The sequence below is a fragment of the Rattus norvegicus genome, chromosome 16 (assembly GCF_021556685.1).
Source record: "Rattus norvegicus strain SHRSP/BbbUtx chromosome 16, alternate assembly SHRSP_T2T, whole genome shotgun sequence".
NCBI lineage: Eukaryota > Metazoa > Chordata > Mammalia > Rodentia > Muridae > Rattus > Rattus norvegicus.
The window spans coordinates 51666759-51691229 of record NC_141549.1 but is presented as its reverse complement, the minus strand read 5'-3'; the positions used below and the strand labels follow the sequence as shown (position 1 = coordinate 51691229).

The window sequence follows — 24471 nt, the reverse complement described above, 5'->3', positions numbered from 1 at the left end:
CACCAGATGCCTGTGCGTACCTAGGAACGGTACATACCTTCTCTCATATACTTGGCTATTTCTAGAGTCTCAGGGGAAAAGAAACTATTTTAGAATATGGAGTCAAACTCTGAGGTCTGATTGGCCTGAGTTCAATTCCAACTCTTCAAATTATTGACTCTGGCATCCTGGGCAAGTTGGATCCCATTTTTCTGTGTTCAAAACCTTTACCTGCGCCTGCTGAGTGCAGCTCAGGGATAGAGCAATGTACTCTGGGTATGAAAGGTACTGGGTTTCATCCCAGAATAGAACTCAAACCAAATATAACAAGGGGCGGGGGGAGCCTTTCATGGCTTCCCATGACAGTTTTGGAAAGAAATAGCTTCTAGAATTTGAAATACTTTATTTTTTAAAAATTCAAATTCTTTAAAAGTACAAAGTCCATCTTTCTTCCCTTCTCCCACTATTTTGTAAGTCTCAGCTCTGTTTTACAGACGTCCGGCTTCTCTGTGATCACGGTGTTTCCCTGTAGAGTCTTTCTTTCTTTCTTCCTCATTGTTCTTTTTCCACAAAGCCTCCTCTCAACGTTGCCTGCCACACTGATCTTCCAGGTTTACACCTGAATCGCATTGTGTCTAGATATTTCCCTCATCTTTCTCTCTAAAGTCAGTTTTCCCCTTGAGTTATTATGATTATATATTCTTGGGGTTTTCTTTTATAAGATCTGTTTTTCCGTAAGACTTTTAAGCTCCGTCATGTTGTCTTTTAGTATAAAATACCTGTGTGGATGGATAATTTATGCGGAATTGGAGTTTACTTGGCTCACAGTTCTGAAGAGTAAGACTTCAAGAACATGGTGTCTGCACTGGCCCTTTATCTGGTGAGAGCTTTGTGTTTACATCTCAACATGCCGTAAAGTATCATGGGATATGACAGGGAAAGCATCATCTTGCAAAGCCACTGATGCCATCATGTGGGCCCACTTTCATGCTCTCATAACATCCAAACTGTCCACATATGAATGTGGGGATTAACCAACACGAGAACTCCTCAGAGACTCAAACTGTAGTAGTTCTCACAAGGATGCAGAATCATGATCTCCCCAGATGTCTGCATGCTGGAACATGGAGGGTTCAAAGAGACAGAGTTAAGCCTCTCTTTGCCTTAGCTTCCTCATTAGTACAATGAGAATAGCAGTATTGAAGCTTGCTGTCCTTCGGAGGTTGTCCACAAATTCTTGGGAGTAGCGCTCACTTCCACTTCTCTGCCCTACACAGCCTCACACAGGACTTCAAGAAGTACAGACCCAATTTTCAGTGAATTTGACTCACAAAAGAGACTGATTAGAGATTAGATACATGGTTGCCGTGATCCCCTGCATGGCCACATACAGGACTCTACAGTAGTTTGCTACGTTTGGTCGCTGTCGACTGTGGAGACCGCTGCTTGGGAAATTGTCTTCCATGGCTTGTTTTTGTTTGTTTTGTTTTGTTTTACATAGTGTATCATAACCAAACAGGCCATTAAAAGATTTCACTAAAACTGTGGTTTGGATTTGGAGAATGGTTTGCAAGGACAGTGAAGTGTTGTCTTTCTGAGTCTGAAAACACAATGGTTTTAATTTGTCCGCAGAACTCGCTGACCAGTTGTCTAGGAGACAGAGGAGGTTCTAAACTGAAAGGACGGGCTTTAGGACGGATGACCATTTACAGTAACAAGGACACAGGGACAAGGAATACATCGGGAGTGTCCCAGGCTGATGTCTTGAGTCTGGGGGGGTGTGAATTCCTCATTCTGTCTAAATGGCTCTGACAAAGGCAAAAGATAATTCATTTTGTGATCAATCCATCTGTATCTACCATTGCTAATTGTTACTGTCATTGTTTACATATAGCAGCAAATTTTCTGAGTTATATAGCCAACGTAATTATAATTATAGTACATACATATGAGCATATAATTATAATAATTATAATTCCTGACTGATCAGAGGCTACTAACGAAGGGGGATGTGACTCTGAAACAGCACCCATTCACTAAGGAGAGGTTCCCACTGTGACACGAGTTGGTCCCCGACTCCTCCAGAACAGACCTTAGCTGCGGTTTCAATTTTGTTTCCAAACCATTCTGACCCATTACTGCCTTGTCAGTGCTATTTTAAATTAAGGTAAGCAATGTATAGAGAAAACACCGAGAGCTTTAAATGAATACATCTAAACAGGATGCAATCAGGTAGATACCTTGTGATGCTTGGTGACATTAATGTGGCGATACTGAGTAACTGTTGACAATTAGGGAGAAGACAGAGCAGAGGTCTTGTAAGAAAATTACTCCCAGGTGACAAAATATTGAAAATTCAATTATACTGTGTTTATTACAGGCCTACATGAGCAACTATATTCCTAATAAAGACTTTGATACTAAACAAATTAATGGGAACACCAGGGGGTACTTACAGAAATATTTTTCTCCATACAGTACCCTACAGCATTGATTTCTAAAGTGCTCCCAACGACAGTGTAGACCTTGCTGAGGAAATTCTCGATGTAAATTATGTGTATAAGAACGTGTGGCATGTTAAAGTACTCAAGATTATGAAAACGATTTTAATATATAATGATGATGTGCAATAAATTTAATGTTTAAAATTTCTGGTTATGCATGTGGATAAATCATCTAGAAAAGACAATCTGCTGGGTGCAAATGAGACGCAAGCATAATCCGGAGGCCTGGATGGTCTGGATTCTAATTAAAACAGTATGTCATAGAAGTCAATGCATTCATTTTCTCTGTCACAGAAGTGATTTAAAAACGGATCCTCCACATGAAGGTCTTTATAAAGAGTGTAGAATATACACATATTTATTTCTTCACTGAGAAAATTAAATGGTTTGATGGCATAGGGCTAAGATTTGTCTGTATTGATTCCTCCTAACAGTTTCTGATACTGTGCCTCATTCCGTGAGCACTCCATCCATCCATCCATCCATCCATCCATCCAGCCAGCCAGCCAGCCAGCCAGCCAGCCAGCCAGCAGTTAATTCAGTGATTGAATTTTAATTTTATTAATTTATATTTTGCCACTGCTTGTGGAACCCAAGGCTTTGTGCATGCTTATCATGTACTTAGCTTCTGACTTATAACCCTAACCCCTAGTTGTTAAAAATATTTAATTGGGCATCTTTACAGAACAGAATTAGCAACATTCTGTTCTTATTGTTTGTTATTTGTTTTCAGATACACAGATATTCTCCAAAGAATGCCAGATAAATGCTCGATGCCTTAGAAACTAAAGAGAACAGTATGAACCTTTAAAGATGGGTCAGTTCAGTCACCCTTTGGATTACAGAACAACTAAACGGAAGAGACCGTTAGACTGACGTTCTAGTGGAAGTATTGATCACTAAGGGTAGCCGGGGGACAACTGCAGGCTGTCCTGTCAGCAACCATCAAAGCAAAGAGGAAGGCATTACAAGGTTCACTTATGGGATGGGTAAAACTACAGAGTCCATTTTAATGTCGAAAGAAAGAAAGAAAGAAAGAAAGAGAGAGAGAGAGAGAGAGAGAGAGAGAGAGAAAGAAAGAACCAAACACTAGAGAATTATGTGAAATTGGTGTTTAAATACCAAGAAAGAGAACTTTGAGAACTCATGTCTTTCTGTGTAGTTTGACTCCACCCGTCTAGTCTCTGCTGGGGAACAGGACAGTCTTGAAGAAAGATCCAGAGAAGTGAAGACAAAATAAAACTTTCTAGAAGGAGGAAAAGAAGAAAAGAGCAGAAATTCTAACCTACATCTTCTTACACCTATTTACCCTGGACTAAGGAGGAGTTTTAAATAAATAAATGGTTTGGACTTGATGCAAGTACTTGGCAATGGAATGATTTCAAGCAGGGGAGTAAAGCAAAGGAAGAAACCTGAGGAGTTTTTTGGAAGCGATTTGTAAATAAGTGGTAAGAAAGAATAGAAAATTGAGCTCACTTTGGTAAATCACCATGGTTGCCGGAATGAAGCATACTTAATGTAAGTCATCGGGCAGGTTTATTGTGTTTTCAAATTTTATAGCAGTTCACATTTGGAAAAACTTAAAATTTTTTTCCATTGCGAAGGAGAGATTCTGTTTAGCTTGCAGCCCGTGTTTTAGTGTCAGATGATAATAGGATTTCAGATGAGAAACAGTAGAAAAGATATCGACTGAGTGTCCTATGGCCACCAAGGAAAGAGCAGAACTCAAAAAGAAAATGTAACAGAGATTCGGGCACGTAACACAGATGCAGCAGGTAACCATAGGCAACCAGACACTTGAAGGGCTGACTTTTAGAGGGGAGAAGATATGTCCGAACTATGCTTGGAATAATGAAAAAAATAAGGCACAAATCTCGAGTGATAAGCCATGTGACCAAAGAGGTCCAAGGTACACACGTGACCAGAGTCCCTAAAAGACTTGGTTCCAATCCCACAGGTTTTGTTTTCTTTAAAAAGCCAGACAATTGACCTGAATTTTACATATAAATCAAAATGAGAGCTTGGATAACAATGTCTTCCAGAAGTGAGAACCTGAAATCAATTTCAAAAATGTTGCATAGCCCAAAGAGACATTCAGAAGATGTTTCCTCATTAGGGACGGGATCCCCAAAACTTCCCAAATGATCCAGTGAACAGGCAAGATGCTGGGCTCTGGAAGCCATGGTTCACAGACTTCCAGTGCGAGACTGGTGAAGTTTTCTAGGAAGACAGAGTGAGCGGACCTGCCAGGCGCATGGTGGAAGCCAGGGGGCTTTTCTGTCCTGGCTTTGAAGATGAAGGGGGAAAAATAATACTTTGAGAAACCAAAGAACTGACTGAAAATTAGAGATACTCCAATTCTGCCAGTGAGATGTAACGGGGACAAGACACCTGACTGGGAAGACAGACATGTACTCTTTTATTGCCAATGGCTATGGGATGTAGTCCATGGTAATATCTTCTTCAGTATGAGATGGGTAGCCAATATTTACTATGTAATTAAAAATATTAAGGACGTTTAAAAAATAATTACTTTGTATCCTGAGGTATGTTGTGGTGTACTAAAATACTTAGGCTTGCAGGTTCAACTTTTAAACATGACAGTCTGTTAATTGATAATTATCAAACGTCTGCTAGCAAACAAAATGCGTTGGGAAGAAGGTGAGTGGTGGAAGAAATATAAGCAAAAGGCACTTAATGCACAATAAAATAATTAGAAGTTATTAATAACCCGAACTCCTGTCAAGATTATTTTAAACTTCTGAAGATGTCAATGTCATATTTAATATGAAAAATATGCAAAACACAGTTAAAAGAAACAGACTACAGGTTTACGTTTTTCAAAATATAATGAATCTGTTGACAGGACATATATCGCTGTTATTTATACTCCCATAGTGACAAGAAAATGTCACCAATTACTGGCTACAATGACAGAACACAATTTATTCCTAATGATTTATACCCATTAGGGGGGAAAAAACTGTAGGCTATGAAAAAGATAGCTACCTTCCTATTTCCCAAGAACGGCGACTTCTCTGAAAGTGTACGGGCAAAGGGTAACAGGTTGCTTTTGCTAATGACAGTTTGCATAATTTACCTGTACAACACCTTAAGCTACAAACTAAAGTAATAGGGTCTCGCGAGTATGATTTTTGAAACCGAAAAGCTTGGTGTTCAGGGAGTGGCTTTCCAACAGTTACTGTGTTGGGCCTTTTATTAAACCCATTTCTCTGTGAGCCTGAACCGGCTTTCAGGGCGTGAGAAATATGATTTGGAAAGCTACTTGGGTCTGCCTTTCAGGAAGGAACCTATTGCTTAAGAATTGTAAGTTAAAAGAAACATGGCGGACTTCGATACTCTAGGCTCACAGAAGCTTAGGATGGTGGTATCAGGGGAAGACATTAACAGTGTACTCATGTACATAACATAAAATAAATACATCTTTAAATAAGTCTTTCTGATTCAACAACCTTGTAAAAATAAAATTAACTTTAAATAAAAAGACAAATTCATTAAATTGGGGAAATGGGAAACTATAGGAAGAAAGTTGAGAAAGTCCATATCCAGTCATCTGCAATAATTTTGCGGATAATTGTAAAAAACAACAACAAACAAAAAACCCCCAGAAGTTGAAATCACAAAAAAGGGAGAGCAGTTCTTTGGTTTTTTTGAGAGGGTTTCTTTGTGTAGCCTTGGCTGTCCTAGAACTCACTATGTAGACCAGGCTGGCCTCAAATTCACCTAGATCTACCTGCCTCTGCCCCCCGCCCCGCCCCCCCCCCAGGGCTGGAATTAAAGGCGTGCACCATCACTACAAGGCTATAGAAGAAAATTCTAATGGTTACAGAAAGACCGAGTTAAAAGGGCCATCAACATGAACTTGGCCATGGAAAGAAGTTTTGAGAATACAAACTCTGTTTTTTGTTTTGTTTTTTTAACACATTGTTAAGATATACCATAGATTTAAAAGTACTTTTGTTATGATTAACTACCCAAGACCTCACAAAATTGGGCCGTTCACCGTTCTGTCTTGGTGCTCACAAAGCTCTGCCCGTCTCTGAGGATTTCTAGGTTGCTAATGATTGTTGGGAGAGGGAAAGATGTTTCCTTCGGTGGTGTAGCCACTGGTAAGTTTCCTGTGCACCTACAAACAACCCGTCATCCATGCTTTTGTAAGTAACCTCAACTAACCTTACTTGTTTATTGACCAAAAGAATACATCAAAGCAGAAGGGGACTATTTGTTATATGGGACCAAAAAGGATAACGAGAACAAATATGATAAAAATATATTATATGGGCTGGAGGGATGACTCAGAAGTTAAGAGCACTGACTGCTCTCTCAGAGGTCGTGAGTTCAATTCTCAGCAACCATATGATGGCTGTAATGAGATCTGAAATGAGATCTGATGCTCTCTCCTGGTGTGCATGAAGACAGCTACTGTGTCCTCATAAAATAAACAAATCTTTAAAAAAATACATTATGTGCATGTATGAAAATTATATAGTGAAACACACCATTATGGGTAATTAATATAGGCTAATGAGCCCCTTTCTAAAATGTTAGGAGAAATGTTATTAAATGTCCTGTTTTTAAGGAGATGAGAGGGAAGTTTGATACAAATACTCAGAGTGAAGGCTTGTGCGTGACTGTGTGTGAAAGAGTTTAAGGAGAATTTTTTAATATCTATTCACTTGGTTGGCTGCTTGTTTACTGTGTGTATGTGTGTATATGTGCGTGTTTATGTACATGTGCATGTGTGTATATGTGCATGTATATGTACATGCACATATCTGTGGACCTCGCAATACAACATGTGACCATAACTCGGGTCACTAGACCCACCAGAAAGTGCCATCACTCTACGTGGCGTCTTGATGTCTCAAGGATGGGAGGTTTTTGACATCCTCTGAAATCATGGAGCTGAGGCGAATTGAGGGAAAAAGGCTCAGATGTCGGAACCATTGATGAAGGAATGAACAATAAAGGAAGACAGTGTTTAGGGAAAACAAGAATCACAGACTCACTTCTCTTGGGCCAGAAAGATCCCAATCTGACACCCAGGGATCAGATTTCTCCACTTCAAACCAATACATTAGTGTAAAAAGCAGAGGAAAGTTTCAAAGTAAACCAAGAAACAGGCTAGTTCTGGGAAGCCATGCTATCTGTCTCTGTGCTGTACTGTCAGGCGTCCATACAGGAAAGATGATGGACGTCTCACAGTCGGGGAGATAAGTGACACCAGGCCTTGGATTTGAGTGTCAATCATCTGGCAGGTCCAATGGGAACAAGAAAGCAGAACTGATTGCCAGACATCATTCTGTTAGAAACAAACTGATTATTGCATGAATATTCTTCCAGTAAAATAATAAACTGAGCCAGATTGTGTTTTGAGAGCGTGTAGTATCTCAAGAAAGTCACTCGTAATAATATGTGAGGAAATTCGGCGTAGAAATGAATCACGTATGGAAATCAAGTGTGTCCACAGTTAAAATAAAACAGTATGTTCTGCAGTTAATCTTTCTTTGCAAAGTTTATGGAAGTAGAAGGAAAAAAAAAGATGTTATTGACTCCTTTTTTTGTCCTTAAGTGGGCTAGATTATGTCTTTTCTTTTAAGGTTGACTAAGCTAGGATAAGGCTTAGTAGTGCTTGCCTCAGGCCAGAAGCCCCAGGTTCAATCCCCAGCACAGCATGAACTGGGTGTGGTAGCGGATGCCTGTAATTGAATACTCAGGAGATGGGCAGAGGAGGATCAGAAATTTAAGGTCACCCTCAGTCACACAGAGAGATCAAGGACAGTCCACACTCCAGGAGACCCAGTCTTAAAAAGGGGAAAAGATGGCTGAAGTATTTGGGTAAAGTCAGAGACCTTGTAACCATCTATTCACTGGACTGCCTGCGTGCAAGTGTTCAGCTATGAACTTGTTTCTGCACAGACTACTCAGAAGGTTTTCTAAATGTACAAAATAGCATGAAGGTTTTACCATTTACCTGAATAACATCCTTAAGTGTTGAAATATACCCATTTCAGAACTCTGAAATGACTTTGGAATGCAGCTAGAGAGTTAGAACAAATCAAAGATAGAACTTGGCAGATATTAGTGACACTGTGTTAGTGCAAAGGACACAGGGACATTTGGAGACACAGAAAGAAGAGAAACTCAAAGGATGCTTCACTGTTGCTGAAACCAACCTGGCTTTCTTACTGTCTTAGAGCATGATATCTTTCTTCTGTAATTGTCACATCTTAACTGGGCCCATCTTGACCTGCATTGACTTCTTCTTGAGGTATACTCCTCAAGAGAAACGTGTGTTAAGGTTAGATTAGCCATTTTACCCCAAAATTGACACATTTTAAAAATGGTTCTGCACGAAGGTATGGATTTGAGGGACATCAGAGTCACAGACTGTAGGTAAAGCAGTGCATTCATTATAAAGCTAGAATAAGAAACTTCGAGTCAAGTCAACGTCAGCCACTGTGTTTCTAAAACACTTCTCTTAATACAGTAGGACAATGATTTAAACTAAGGAGTGCAAAATAAATTCAGTCACACAGACACTCGTGGTGACACGCACGACACACACAAACCTCTCTCAGAAGTGTCACTTCTCTGAGAACTACACCTTCTCACTGTGCAGGTTAGCGGGAGCTCCACCCCAGAGGAGCTGGGACACCCGTGTAGGCACATGAGTTACTTTTCTGTAGCTAAGACGAGATACTTGCAAGGCAACTTAAAGGCAACTAAGGGCAGATCTATCAGAAGGCTAAACTAGACCACTCCTTGGCACATGCCCAGAGGACCCAAGATTCCACTACAGGGAGACCGCTTGTCCTGTTAATTGCCACCCTATCACATGTAGTTCAACTGCTCAGTGGATGACAAAAAAGGATACACATTAGAATTCCATCTAGCAGTAGAGAAAAACGAAACAATGCAACTTTCAGGTAAATGCAGCTCTCATCCTCCACCCCCACCCCCCACCTCCCACCCCTGCCCCAGCAAATAAAGGCCGTTAAAACTGGTCAAAATACAGAGAACACATGACAATCCCATGCCCAGCATGGACATATACTATACAACCCTTGACCTAAGGCTGAGAAGACGTCGAGGAAGAAAGGGTGGAAAGAATGTAAGAGTTGGGCCAGAACATCTGTGGATCCATAGTGTCTTCTAGAGATGGCACAGATGACTCACCTGTGAGATCCCAGCAATGGGATGGCCTAAGCAAGAGCTGCACGATGACGTGACAGCGCTGGGGCAATGTGCCAGCACAGATGGGGAAATTTCAAAATGTCCGACCCGTAGTGGACTGGCTATAGGCAACCAGAGGAGAAGCAGTTTTCTCCAGGAATCAGTGTCAGGGCAGGTTGTCCAATCCTTAGTGGTCACGCCTAAATACCAATGCATATGATGAACATTAAACTCTGTACATCCATGTACACACACACACACACACACGAAGGTACTAATTATAGAAAAATCATGAATTTGAGAGGGCATTGGAGGAGAACATGGGAGAAGTTTAGAGTGGGAGGGGGTGAAAATACTATAAATACAGTATAATATAATAATAATAATATAAATACAGTATAAATGTATAAAACCCTAAAATAAATCAACTTTTAAAAGGACATATCTAAATAAAAAGCATCAACCGAAGCTCTTTCTTGTATTTTTTTTTTCCAGGAAAATAAATTTTGCCTGAGAGCTGTCCATTCATCAGTGAGCTACAGATTCCACACACATTACTGCAAACACTAGAGAAGCGGGCATCGTCCCTCTCACCTGCACACAGACCTCCTCTCTGCTCTCATCCCTTAGCAGGAGATTAGTCTGGACAGCACATCATAGAGCACGGCATGCCACAGACAGCACTCTGCTCTGCCTCTCTGTACGAGTCCCTTACTGCTTCAGGATAAACAGGAAGCAATCTCGAATGATGACAGCCTAGGTTAACTGTAGACTTCATAGCCACTGCTAACCTGAGCCAGTGCAGAGACAGTCCTCTGTCTTTATGAGACCAAGAGGCACTGGTTAGTGAGAGATACCGCAGGAGGCTCACACAGCTCAACATCTCTCTCTCTCTCTCTCTCTCTCTCTCTCTCTCTCTCTCTCTCTCTCTCTCTCAAATGTGTTTATTGGGATGGTTCCCACTCATCTTGAATCTGGGGCTTTCAGTTCTGCTCCCTCCTGAAGGAGCATTGTCTGTCAGCCTTGCTTTTCTACCTGTAGGCTGGCACAGGACAGTGAAGCTGCTTCTGTCACAGACACAAGAATACCGTTTATGCATGGCTAAAGACCATGGTGATTTATAGCATCCTGGGCATTTCGCATCCATAAAGTAGGAATTGGGGCTCTGCACCAGGCACTTTTTCTTGTGTTTCCTCTTCTCCTCTTCTGGAGAGGGTTGAAGGAGATCCTCTGCAAGACACACATTCTCGTATGGAGGTCGTCACCCCCGGAAAGACCTGACTGAAATCTTAAATCTTACATCTTGAGCTGAGAGTCTCAAGTAGAAAGGGGATATGATTTACTCAACAACCTTACACAGTATAATTTGGTTACGGTGGTTTTGAGATGGACGGGGGTTGGGAGGAGGCAAGTAAAACGTATGGGAACAAAATATTCCCAGACTCCGTTCTGCAATCTCTAGGTTCTTATTCTACCCGGAGGCCAGTGTGCGCACACATGAGGATGCTGGCTTCTGTGGAAGTGAACTGAAGGACTGCAGGGAGTGCTTTTACTGGATGTCGAGCATTCAGAGTGCCCACTTCTGAGGGGTGAATCTAGAAACATGGAGAAATGTCTTTATTTCGAGCCTAGACTAGCTCTGCTATTGTTCATGGTTCATCTCCTTCTACTACTAAATGGTGATGCTTTCTTCATGATCACACTTATTTTTGTTGTCTTTTTTTTACCCCTTTGGTTTTGTGTGTGTGTGTGTGTGTGTGTGTGTGTGTGTGTGTGCGTGTGCGCGCGCGTGTGCGTGCGTGCGTGTGTATAGGCCTGGCTGCTTAGAACTAGCTCTATACATCAGACTGGCCTTGAACTCACAAGGATCTGTCTACTTGCCTCTGCCTCTCAACTGCTGGGATCAAAGGTGAGTGCCACCACCACTTCCTGGCTTATGCTAGTTGCCATATAAAAGTGCCATATCAGTATACTGTTACACAGCCTTGGATGTGAATTCACTGTGGCCTCATGCCATTACTCAGGTGACAACGTTTTAAGTGTATTTTGCCCTTTCTCCTCTTTTTCCTATGGCATTGCTTTTCTATGATTTTCAGTCAAAGCTAGGTCTCACCGTTACCTTTTTCCTGTTCCTTCCTCTTCACTGTTTCTATCACCTTCCTGGCTTCTCGATTTCAAGTTCCAGCCAGCATTTAGCATATGCCAACTCTGCACAAGGACGGATTAAAAGTTGATATTAAAAATCAACTTTTAAATGTCAACGTTTTTGTGTTTGTTGGCTTTGTGTATTTGAGACAGGGTCTCACTGTGTAGCCCTGGCTAGCCTAAAACTTAATTGTAGGTCATGCTGGCCTCCATTTCACACACATCCGCCTGCCTCAGTTTACCAAAGTGCAGGAATTAAAGGCATTCGCTACCACTCCCAGTTTAACTATCGACTTTGATGTCTTGTTGCTTTCCCTGATGTCTATTCCACATCTGGAATGTTTCCTTACACAAGCAAAGTAAGATCCTTCCCAGGCACGTGTTTGAGTGCTGCTTTGTTTTAATGAGCGTATGCTACGGCACCACTACCTTCTAACATCCTGATCAGACTTAAACATTTGGAAAACTTTCCCTTTTCTGCATTTTCTTTTCGCTCTCATCTTCATGCGTGCTTTGGCGACTGTGTTTTGACTGCCGTGTTCTCTAATGTCTCTTCTTTGCACAGCCCAGCATCTCTAAGCCCAGAAAGCTGAAATTAAAAATATACTTTTGTTCCTTAAGAATACCTCAAAAGAATATCCAAAGCTATCTTTTGTTTTTTAATGATTAAAGCTTTGCTTATTAACAAAAAATAGACTGCAATAACCACTTTTGACATGGTATCTAATGTCTATAAATCTATTTAAATCTGTTTTCTACTATGTATTTTAAAGGTAATAAATTACACTAATACTAAAACTTTCTATGCCTCCTAAATATTTACTTTTAGTTGGCACTGTAAGACTGCAAGAAACTACCAAGCCAGAATTTGGTGTCTAAAAAATATTTACAAATCTTACCAATCTTATTCCGTGTTTTTATCACGTTAACAACAGAACCTTGAATTGATGTCACTCAGACATCATAAAGAGTTCCCTAATTAAATTGAACGATATTGACAAAGTGGGTGGAACAGATAAAAAACAAATGGCTATACCACACCAAACATGAAAAATTGAAACATATTAAATGTTTAAAAAGGTTTGGCACATTTGAAAATGTAACTATTTTTTCTAAGCTAAAGGAAGCCAGACGTAAATATCATTAAAATGGGTATATCTAAAATTTTCTTACAAATTCTTTTCATCAAAATATATCTGAATAATAAGAAACTGAGGAAAAGATTGCAAGACAGGCTGTAAATATTTTCAGAGACAAAAGCCAATAAGGTCGTCTTATACAAAGACTACTTCCAATCCAGTGAGAAAAACCACCTACACGCGCCCCGTCCCTATCCACGTGTGAGTATGATCACATGATTGCGTGGCTACTCTGGATCTTTCCTCCAGCTAGGCATTAACGACAGCCATCCTCACAGGGTTACTCTTATCCACTTTCAGCTCTTCATTTATTTAATAAAGCTAGAGAAATGCTATAGAAACGACTCGCCTGTTCTGAGTTGGATTAGACACCAATTTTCTGGGTAACATGAACCTCTAGTGATTACCGTGCAGTTGTTGACACAAGGCAGAATCGTGCAGACCTGGATCCCACACATCTGTTACATGCTAAGTTCCTTTCTGCTTGGAGCTGGAGTGACTGTTCTTCATCACCGTTAGGCCTGCATTTCTGTGAGGTCTGTGAGGAGAAATCCCACAGCAAACTACAGAGGAAAGGCCATTAGCACCTGACCTTGAGTCGGGAGGATCAGATGTGTACAGTGGGGAAATGCACACTCTAGGCCCTGGTGCCCTTGCATTCTACTTTTCCCTTCAGATTTTGGTAGGTTCTGAAGACTCAATGCTTCATATCTCCCAACAGAGTAACAGAGGCATGATCACCAAAGAATACAAAACTATACACGTATATGAAAAGATAGCAATGCTATAAAGTAACCAACAAAGAGTAAGACACAGTTTCATCTACTAAATGGCCAGGAATCTAAGGCGGTGAACACTTGTCAATGCCTTATGGGAAAATCCAGTTTCCCATACTGTTGACAGGAGCGTAAGTTTACAGAAACTGTTTTCCAGGTCATCTTGACAGAGCGAATTAAAAGCCTGAAATTTTAATATCTTTGGCTCCAAGAATTTATTTTGTGGTAATAATAGGATTAAGGGCGAGGATTTAAGACTAGTCATTACAAAGTTGTTTTCTCTAATTAATTAATTTGCTTATATACATAAACAAATAATATCATATATAATGTAGAATACATAATATATAAATTTTGTAAGTGTATAGAACACACGGCATTTTCAAACATATGCACTGTAGAGTGGGTAAATCAAGCTAATCACATGCAGTATCTTAAATGTCAGTTTTCAAGACTAGAATACATTATTCCTAACTTCAGTGCCCACATTCTATAGCGGATCTATTCCTCCTGAGTGAAACATTTTATCATTTGGACATCTCCCCTTGCCTTCCAAAATATAATTTACAGTGGGGAACATGATTTACTGTGGGGAAAACCTAGAAGGCCAAATGTAGTGTGTGTGTGGGTGTCATCAATAAATTACCTTAAATTATATAATAGAAACAATTTACTGAAGACATACATGCCTCTAATGCCATGAAGGGCTATAGTTCAAAGAAATTTTAATTTTCTTTTTTATTTTTACAGATGTGTTTTGTTTCTTTTAGTTGTGTGTCATCCGTCTGTCTCTCTGTCTGTCTGTGTATGCAGGTGCCTGTAAAGGCTAGAAAAGGATAGCATTCCTTTCAGCTGGAGTTACAGGTGGTCATGAGCTATTTGGTCTGGGTGCTTGGACCTGACTTCAGGTCTTCTGGAAGAGCAATGTATACTCTTTACTGAGCTATCTGTCCAGCCCACAGTTCTTACTAAATACCTACTGGAAGAGAATCATTGACCTCTAACTTACTAAGCCAGCATAATTCCTAACAACAGTTATAAGCATTTGTCCTTATACCCACAGATAAGTGTAGCCTTCATCCTTCTTCAACAAAACTACTCTCTGTAACAGACAGAAGCCATTAGAGAGAACCACAAGCAATCAACATGCTGAGCTGTGGAGTGCAGTCCCAGTGGAAAAAATCTACAGAACACACCCGTACCTGAGACTCAGGGAACACTGTAGAAGAGGGGTCAGAAATACTGCAGGCGTCCAAAGATCGGGGACTTGGTTATGGGATTACGTTTCCTAGTGATATCAGAAGTTACAGCCATAAAGCCTCACCAACATGACTGCTCACACATGAGCTGAGCAGAGATGACAATGATGACAAGGACATGCTACAGTGGACAGGGACAGCAGCATGGAGCATCAACCCTACAGGAAGAACTATAGGCCACTGAGAAAAAGTGGGAGCAGGAGAGGTGGCCGGCCCCAGGAAAAAGCACACCAATGTTGTCCAGTGCCAAGTGGTCAGCCCTGAAAACACACAAATAACAAGACACTGATTGAACAGGATATGTTCAGGAATGTGTGTCTGTGTTTGCAGGTGCACATGCGTGCGTGCGTGTGCGTGCGTGTGTGCGTGCGTGTGTGTGTGTGTGTCTCTCTCTGTGTATTTCTCTGCATGTGTGTGTATATGTCTCTCTCTCTCTGTGTATTTCTCTGCATGTGTGTGTATATGTCTCACTCTCTCTGTGTATTTCTCTGCATGTGTGTGTATATGTCTCTCTCTCTGTGTGTATTTCTCTGCATGTGTGTGTATATGTCTCTCTCTCTCTCTCTCTCTCTCTCTCTCTCTCTCTGTGTGTGTGTAAATGCATGCAGTAACAATTAATGAAAACAGAACCTATGCACTTGAAGGCAAGTGGGTAGGGGCATATGGGAAGGACTGGAGGAAGGAAAAGAAGGGGAGAGATGTTATATTTATATGATAATCTCAAAGAAAAAAAGAAAAGTACATATACAGATAAAATGTATAAGTACGAAAACAGAGACTAATTAAAATTATCTCGTGTCTCTGGCCTGTCCATTGTCCAGGTTTATCTAAGCAAGCAAAACAGATTAATGGGCTGAATTTTAGAAGTCATAATGTTTTATTCTCAAATCCATTTATGATTCCGCTTTTATCACATCTGTCACATACCATCATTAACTTGGGTTATTAAGACATTATAAATAGTGGTTAATGCCTTAAAACTTCTAGGGATTATCAGAAACCTTACTCTCCAAACAGGTTCCTTTGGACCACTCAGCTGATCTTTAAGCATAACCTGCGCCCTGCATTCTCCATGGTGGCAGTCCCGATAGAGGGGGAGAGGACACAGTCCGCTGTAAGGAAATGGGTCAGTCTGAAGCAACTGATACTCGAGACACTTTCACATCCCTTAGGAATCTCCATCTGCTCAGTGTCAAAATTCTAAGATCTCTCTTTTAACTTTAGCATTGTGTGTAAGCAGTTCCAAACACTAGACTTCTCTGTCCTGACCGCTTTGATTTTGGGCAGGTTAGTTTTAGTGGTTATTTAACAAAGTCATCACATCCCAAATCTACAGTGTTCAAATAGTAACCAGCAATCTATTTTAAATGGTCCATTTTTATTTGTTCTTGGAAGCACCATTTTAACTAGGCATTTTGAATGTGTGTGTGTGTGTGTGTGTGTGTGTGTGTGTGTGTGTGTGTGTATGTCTCTGTGTGTGTGTATGTCTGTGTGTGTGTGTGTGTATGTCTGTGTGTGTGTGTATGTCTGTGTGTGTGTGTGTGTGTGTGTGTGTGTATGTTTAATATGGTTTATCTCAGGAACATTTGCTTAAAATTAAAATATATTTATATAAGTTGTTTTGTAAGTATTCAGTTTGTTTCTTTCTCTGACTTTATGTTAATGCTAAATTCTATCTGAATTACAGATTCACATCTATTTATATGTACATAAATATGCATATTATATAGGAACATATAATTGCTCAATAGATTGCTAAGTGTCACTATTCCATGAAGACCTCAAATTCAACCTGACCCTGACATTACAAACAATATACTCTAACTTCCAAATGGGATTAAAACATCATTTACCCAGTACCATACACTAGAGAATATCATCTTTCTATTTTTCATATATTGATATTTGACAACTTTTGTTTGCTGAGAGGTTCTCTTTATATAGCTTAGGGTGGCCTCAAACTCACAATCCTCCTGCAGCATCTTCACACATGCTGGTTTATAGCTGTAGCAACACAGCTGACATCAATGGTACCTTTTGAAAGAGCCTTCTTTTCCTGGATTATGAAATCTTGATTGTTTTGATTCACTGCGTCTCCTTTCCTGTCTGGTTCTTGATCCTAACTTTTATGTGTTCTTTCTTTGACAACTTCAAGACTATGTAATCAGCTAACTGATTTCCATGTTTACCTTCTGTATTATTCTTTTTTTAAAAAGATTTGTTTGTTTGTTTAATATGTATACAATGTTCTGCCTGCACAGGCAGAAGAGGGAATCAGATTTCATTACAGATGGTTGTGAGCCACCATGTGGTTGCTGGGAATTGAACTCAGGACCTCTGGAAGAGCAGCCAGTGCTCTTAACCTCTGAGCCATCTCTCCAGCCTTCTGCTTTGTATCAAAATATCTGCTGCTGGGTATGGTGTAAACAAGAGGTTTTGGGGTTTTTTTTTTAGAGCACAGTGTGTGGGTCCAAAGTCCCAGACTGGGCAGCAGCATTCATGCAGCATGGGACCAGTATCCTCTTAACTGTGACCCAGAATGGCAGAGGGTCACAGAGGAAATCATCTTGGTATCAAAGGAGGAAACTGAGGGTCATGGCCTTACCTTATAGCAACCAGATCAGAGGAGAGCTAGAACGACTGCTGCCCCAGGCGCCCTTTCATTATAACGAGGCTCCAGTAGCCCAGGCACACAGACCCATCTCTACACCCCTCAGCGCTGCATCCTTGCAGCAGCTTCTTCCGGAACACAAACCATCAGGGGGACCAACCTCACCTGAAACACAGCAGCCTCAAACTCTATTCCTCATGTGTGGAGCAACGCCTTCTTTTTCAGGTTCGGAAACTGGGTGGGAGGCAGCACGGTGAGCAAGACCCCACACGTCTCGTGGGAAAGATGGTTTACAGCCTACGCTGTCTTCAACGTCCCATATAAAATGTGCCAATGCGCAAAACCATCCTGCTAATCAAAACCCCTCGCAGTTGCGTGATCACACGGAGAACCAAATAGATATTCCACGAAGCAGCTCCTTATGTGTGCTGGGGTGACAGGTTCTGTCTCAGCTCTCATAGTTACAGGAACTGTGTGCTACTTTTCTGTTCCTGTCATAAATACGACATCTAAGACAACTTACAAAAGGGGTGGGTTCTCCTTATGATTCCCGAGGGATATGTGTGCGTTATGACAGAGCAGAGGCATGATGGATATTGAGAACTTACATCTTGAACCACCAACAGGAAGCAGAGAGAGCAAAGTGGCAAAGACACACGGCTTTGAACCCTCAAAGCCTGCCCCCCCCCCATGGCATACCTCCTCTAACCAGAACATATCTCAAAAGCCTACCCAATTGTGCCACTAACTGGGGACCACTTGTTCAACCTTTGAGGTGGTGGAAGGCATTCAAACCACCATGGGCACCAAACAACCTCTAACTTGAGGATCCGTTCCTAGAGGTTTCACCCGTTGTCTTAATCGTGGTTACTGTTGCTGTAATAAAACACCATGACCTCAAGCAAGCTCGGGGAGGAATGGGTTGATTGCAGCTTACACGTCTGCATCATGATCTATCACCGAGGAAAGTTAGGGCAGGAGCTCAAACGGGGCAGGGATCAGCAGGTGGAAGAGTGTGATTGCTGGCTTGCTTCTCATGGCTTGCTCAACCTGCTTTCTTACAGCACCTAGGACCACCAGGCGAGGAATGGCACAACACACCGTGGCTGGGTCCTTTCATATCACTCAGCAGTCCAACAGATGTAACACAGGTTTGCCTAGAGGCCAATCAGGTGGCGGCACTTTCTCAACTGGGGTCCCTTCTTCCCAAATGACTCTAGCTGGTGCCATGTTGACACATCACTAGCCAGCACACATGTTTCCTACACTGTTTTGTCTGTCTTGGATTTCTAAGCTTATGTTTTGATACCAGTTCTCCCATTCTTTATGAGATGGTCTGTCCTCTCCTGTCCTCTCCTCTCCTGCTGGCAACCATCTATTCTGTGCTGACATTTGCTTTGCATATTCTGTTGTCTGAATGCTCACCATATTAAAATCCAATTACATGTCTACATGCCTATTTGTCTAAGTAGGCTGGGAGCTTCTGGAGGTCAGGGACTACATCTCACTCACTTTTGCTTTCCCAATACTTGGTACAACAGTCAGCATTTATTATTCATTGAATGAAGATGTAGTTGCTAAATAAGAAATAGAATCAATAAGTCACACTGAGACTTAATTCAATTTGCACTTTCCGTGTGACTCAAAATAATAATATTTAAAGTCAAGGTAATAGTCATCAGACACTCTTAATTGCTCCTTTCTGGAGTGTATATGCATTTGCATCTATTTCAATATGCATTCAAATGCTTATTACATTTATTTTATGTACAGACTGCTCATTACAGAAAAACCATCTCACGTCAACCAATGCATTTAAGGAAATCACAGGATAGTAAAACTCAACCATTCAAACTCCTCACCAAATAACCTACAAGATTTCCACTTATAATACTGCGTGTCTGTGATATTAATAAGCAGAATTATGATGCCTCGCCTTGAGAAGATTATTCTTTAAATAGCACACAAGGAAATGTAGTTAGCTGCTCTTCAGACACTTGACTACACTCGAAACGGCAAATAAACCGAGGGTCTATGACGCCCGCATTTATTTTTTCTATTTCAGTGATAATTATACCCATAAACCTGATTCAGCATTCATTGCCGCTGGATTCATTAATTAAAACAATTTCACCGCTACCACTGGGATTTCTCAAGGATATCAAAAACACACTCAAAAATCAAAACAGCATACATCATCACTTCTGATATGTGCTTAGTGTGCTTCCCGTGGACTTTAACTCTGCCACTGGAAGAAGGTTCCAGGTTTAAAGAAAGGGAAATTATCTCCTATATAATTTTAACAAAACCCATGTAGAACATAAGATGAGTTTGACAGAAATGGCAAGATCTATATGAACAGTCATTTTCTAAAACATATCTATAGGATGGAAATATATAAATCCATACACATATTTAAGTACTAGCAATTATAACATGCCTTTATAATTCCTGTGTGTGTGTGTGTGTGTGTGTGTGTGTGTGTGTGTGTGTGTGTGTGTTAGAGATCTTGCCTCTGCCTCCCAAGTACTTGGATTAAAGGTGTGTGCCACCACAGCTGGCATATTTTTAAATTGTACTTGAATACTCCCGTGTACCCACCCATGAAGTGAAGACATTTATCCTTAAATGAAAATGATAGCTTTTAGTCACAGCCTGGAAAGTTGCAATGGAAATTATAAATGTATACCCACCGAGGAAAAATTCAATTATCTCATGTATTGGAAATACATGACTCTATTTGGCAAAGCAGCACCCTAACTCTGAGCACCCCCACATACTACACTAGCTGCTTGGGACATACTAGAGCATCGACATAAAACACCAAATAGCATTTGCAATGGTGGAGCATGCTAGAATTGACCACTATACTGCAGAAGAGAGCCCCTAACAGAACTTGCATTCAAGCTATAACTTAGTATGTGTAACAGATTCTCATACAATTAAAGTAACACTGAAAATAGCATTTGTTTCATATAGCAAGGGAAGTCCATCTTAATGCTCACAACCAATTTCCTTTCCAAAGGACGCTGGTGGGGTAGACTTGGAGGAATGGAATCAGTCCCTGAGCGTGCCTTTGACTCAAATTCAGAAAACCCAAAAATGATTCCCTCTTTGCAAAGGGCATCTGTGCCACCCACAGCTTTGGGGATACCACAGCGGCTTATGCAAGGCCACTGGAGTTTCTCCCAAACTCTTTTTAAATTGTATGGTGGTGGAATAGCTTAAGGGCCCTCTACTTCTCTCCGACCTATGTTCAGCTGTTCAGAAAGAGAGAGAATTTCTCTGCCTATGCTTCCAGAGAACCTATTTGGTCTGAAGTGGGAATTTAGAGTACAACGTAACTCAAGTTCTCTATTGAGAGACAGAGGTAAACAGCATCATGATAGTACCTTATTTAAAAGACATGCCTATTTTTCATCTTAAAGTACAGTATGTCAACTTTTAGACTTTCTCTTCCCAAAGGAATAGAAAGTTGACTTTTAAAATACCCATATACATTAAAAAAAAACCCTTAACACAAAAAAAACCCATTTCAAAGATAAGTCAAATTGGTTCCTTGAATCATATATTCTAGCTGTTCAAAGCAAGGATCTTTTATATAAAAACCTCCCTGCTTTAATGTTACACACCCTTACCGTGAGTCCAATTAGCCCTTAATACTTCAGCATCACAGACAATTAGCGTGGCTTTAGTGGGGTCCTGCAACAGGTGCAGTGCTAAGACTCCAGGTGAGAGACACGGCCTTATGGGAACGACGCATTTCATTGTGTGAACTGATGAGCATCAGCTAAACGGGCTTTTAATTGACTGGCTGTCTCAGTAACATGCCTTTGAGGGAAACACTACTTTTGAAATTTCCTTCGGCCAAGGAGGAGAAGGAGCAGGCTGAAGCCTTTGAAGTCTATAGCCTTCCGACTAATTATCAGCACAATCCAATGCACATTCGTTTAATTACAGTAAATTGAAAAGGATGTGGGGTTTCAAATGAAAATAAGAGAGTCAATAAACGGTGACAGAAATTACAGACTATGCAGATCATTAGAGGAGGCCGTGAATCTTCCCTTCCCTCTCCTTACCAGACCTAGACACACCTGCCTATATACAGAGGCGGAATAAAGGAAAGATAGATTGGAAGTGGAGATGTGGACCAAAGCCAGGCAGATGCTTGATATTACTCAATTCATTTTCATTTCTCATCATCACTCAAAGGTATTATTTTCCACCTTTACAAAAGGCAAATAAAACAACAAAAACAAACAAAAAATACCCAACCAACCAACCAAACAGAACACACTTACTTAAAGCCAAGTTCTGCTTATGACACACATTCATTTAAGCCCAACGTTGTCTTATCCCCATGAGCTGTGCACTGCTCCCTGATCCTTGTATTTTACCCAGGCAGACGCCATAGCACACAAAGGTTAAGTGACTTGCCCCAGGTCCCTGACCTGGAAGGCTCAGAGTCAAATAACAAACCTTCGAGGAAAATTCTGTAGGCCCTGAATCATGGTGAGATGGAAAGCAGGTCCAGCCCCCAACGTGGGCTGCCTGACACGGAAGGTCGTCCTTCGATTAAAGATCAGCCTCCCTTCCCCAAGAACATTAAAAAGTAGACAGGACAAGAAGAAACAAGATGAGAGACCTTCTAACAAATCACTGGCCACTTAGCTGGCCAAGTAGCAGGCTGGGACCTTGAGTGACACAGATGACAATGGTCAGGAATGGGGGGCAGACATGTCGATCTGACCATTGGCCGCCAAGGTCTTCACTCAGGCAGCTTCCCCCACCCAACACTGCTAGCTGACTAAGATTAAATGCAGAGCCTGCTACTACTGCTGGGAAATGACATGCACAGGAGAGCGTCTTAAAGGCACGAAGATGGATGTTTTGAAAACACTACAAAGTCCTTTGTTCCTGACATTTAGATAGATACTCAGAACCAAGAGCAGATGACTGCCAAGTTGGATAGTGTGAATTAGGTTCGGGCAGGGGGAGGGGTGTCTTTCAGCCACACATCAGAGAAAGAAAAGAAGCCTAAAATGAATCCAAAATCACGGCTACTCTTCCTTTTGATCTGGGGGGCCTATAGCATTTATTTGGTGACCTTTCAAGGGCTTACTTGTTGGAGTGGCTGTTAATAGGGGATCAGAAATCACCATCATGCAGTGTTTGTCTGTTTGCAAGGAGCTGACATATAACAAGAATTACAACCACAGAGACCAGTTATGTCAAGAAAGAACTCCCATATCCCAAATTTGGAAGCCCAAACGAAACGCCAACTACTGATTGTTTTTCTCCCCTCTAAACTCTTTGAAACTGCCAATCCATGGCTAAGGAAAAGAGGTTAGCTTAGACAAAAAAGGATGCACTCTGCTATCTTCCAACAGTGAGGTGCATGCAAGGTCTAAATTGTCTTTTACCCTTGCACGATGCTCCAGCCATCGAGATTGCATTAGTACCACAGTGGTTCTAGCACCTCCCAGTGTGAACTGTTGACCTCTTGACTAACAAAGGAATGAAATCTGCTCCCCTTCAGTAACTAAACCTTTCTTTAAAGTTATACTAGAACACTGGGCATTCAGCTTGCATAGTTGTACAAAGCATGTTGAACGTCAGCTTTTCTGGGAAGACAGCCTCATTCATGGTATTTCCAATGAAGAAAACAGGTCATGCAAAATCCCATGTGACACTCAATGACAATACAGCTATGTCTGGGTCCTCAGTTGGTGCCATTCTGGTTCATTATTTTACTTAACTCTTCCTTGTTTTAATCTTTATATTGTAGACTATTGCATATGTACACACACACGCACATGCCACACGCACACGTACATGCACACACACACAATTATGACTTTGACATCTCAAACCAGTATAAAAATGAATAGAATTGAATAATGAATAACTCGGAAATCAATGAAAGGCACCTGGAAGATCACTATTCTGTCAAAATTAGAGTAAATTAAACTATCTGAGGAGAGCAGAATTGAGTTGTTTCTGAAATTTTATATTAGAAAAATCTGACTAAAGACAATAAAAGTGAAAATATAGTTTTGAGAATATTACTCATAAAGGTATTAAGATGCCCTGTCCAGGGCTGGAGACATAGGTCCATTGTTAAGAAGGCTGGCTGCTCTTCCAGAAGACCCAGGTTTGATTCCCACCACCCACAGGGTGGCTCACAACCTTCTGCAACCCCACTTCCAGGGAATCCACTGCCCTCTTCTGTGTTCTACAGGTGTGAGGCACACACATGGTTCACAGGCATACATACATGCAAAATAGCCATACACATGAAATAAATAATTTTAAAAATTTGAAAGAACCTATATATAATTCCAAATTTTCTTACCTTTAAGTAGCTAAAACATTGTTTGCTTGTTTGTTTGTTTATTTATTGTTTATTTATTTATTTTTAACACTGGGACAAAGAAATCTGTATCACCCTTGCTTAAAGTCCTAACCCACTATTCCAAGGTCTACTATGTAACTCAGGAAACTATCCTTCCCCATGTGACTAACATAGTTTTGCTCCTTCTGAGCAAACACTGAAATATCAGAATAAGTGAATGAATATGAAACGCTCGCAAGGACACACATATATAACACACGACATGGCCCTCGTTCACGCTGATGACCAAAATTCATCTCCTCTTGTTTCCTTCCTCAGAAGGACCTCACTGAGGAGTCTTAGACCATCAGAAGGTTGCTTGAGAAACAACCCCAGACAAATCTTGAGGAAAGAATAAATGCAAGCTGAAGTCATCACTGCCTAACTTTAAAGAAATCCCACCTTCACTGCTTTCTCCTCTCCCCTCAGCGGACCTGTTCACTCTCACCAGATGCTGCCCAAATGTC

At 40.9% G+C, this 24471-nt stretch overlaps 2 protein-coding genes and 1 pseudogene across 8 annotated transcripts in view; all 3 read right to left on the bottom strand.

Annotated features, from left to right (window-relative positions):
- Positions 1 to 24471, bottom strand: part of Erich1 (glutamate-rich 1) — a gene marked incomplete at its 5' end in the record, with an annotated part of 52793804 nt that overhangs the window by 31973134 nt on the left and 20796199 nt on the right.
- Tenm3 (teneurin transmembrane protein 3) overlaps positions 1 to 24471 on the bottom strand; it is a 612494-nt gene that overhangs the window by 386419 nt on the left and 201604 nt on the right.
- On the bottom strand, positions 10563 to 13422 carry LOC148000553 (small ribosomal subunit protein eS27 pseudogene; annotated as a pseudogene).